Raw genomic sequence first — 764 nt, forward strand, 5'->3', positions numbered from 1 at the left:
AAATGGCCTTATATTGTTTTTAAATTACCTTACAATTTTTCCAGAACTTTTACAATGGTCTTTATTATTCATATCTTCATAATTGTTTCCTAAAATGTAGTTGAAGAAACATTTGATGAATTTGAAATTACTGAAAACTTAGTTTGTAGCTTTAGTACATATGAACCATGCCTGATTTATACACCACATTCTTTCATTTCAATATTCTAAATCACAAAGGAGCATCAATTTCAAGAAATGCTTCTTCCTTAATATGATAAGGGAACTGTAGATGATATTTTTACCTATAAAAGTGAAGTTCCTGAACGTTTCCAGCATCACATCTCTATAGAGAATCTTCTGAGAAGGATTCAACAAAGCCCATTCTTCTTGGGTGAAGTTCATGGCAACATCCTCAAATGTCACAGAACTCTAAACATTTCATAGACTCCATTGATAATATGTTCTTACAATTCTGTACTATCCACACATTTTTTTCTATGATACAGAAGTTCTATTGCAAGATTTTGGTGGGTGGTTCTGAAAAGCCAGACTGTAACAGGGATACTCTTCTAACTTCAGGGCACAGAGCATAGAATGTGGTGCTCCTCTGCCCCAAATTTATTTCTACAACGCATGCCTACTTCCAGTCTTAAATAAGTCCAACCACCTGATATCCAGAACAGAGGATAATTACTATGCAAGAACCTGCTTGTCCTTAGAAATTCCTGCTAGCAATGCTTAAGTTTGATGGCATAAGAAAATTTAACATTTGGTACAGATTG

The 764-nt window shown here is 34.2% G+C and overlaps 1 pseudogene; it reads right to left on the reverse strand.

Moving 5' to 3' along the window:
- LOC103732106 overlaps window positions 1–384 on the reverse strand; it is a 2799-nt pseudogene extending 2415 nt beyond the window's left edge.
- Between the last annotated feature and the right edge of the window lie 380 nt (window positions 385–764).

This window comes from Nannospalax galili, unplaced genomic scaffold (assembly GCF_000622305.1).
Source record: "Nannospalax galili isolate Female #2095 unplaced genomic scaffold, S.galili_v1.0 scaffold1990, whole genome shotgun sequence".
Taxonomy (NCBI): Eukaryota; Metazoa; Chordata; class Mammalia; order Rodentia; family Spalacidae; genus Nannospalax; species Nannospalax galili.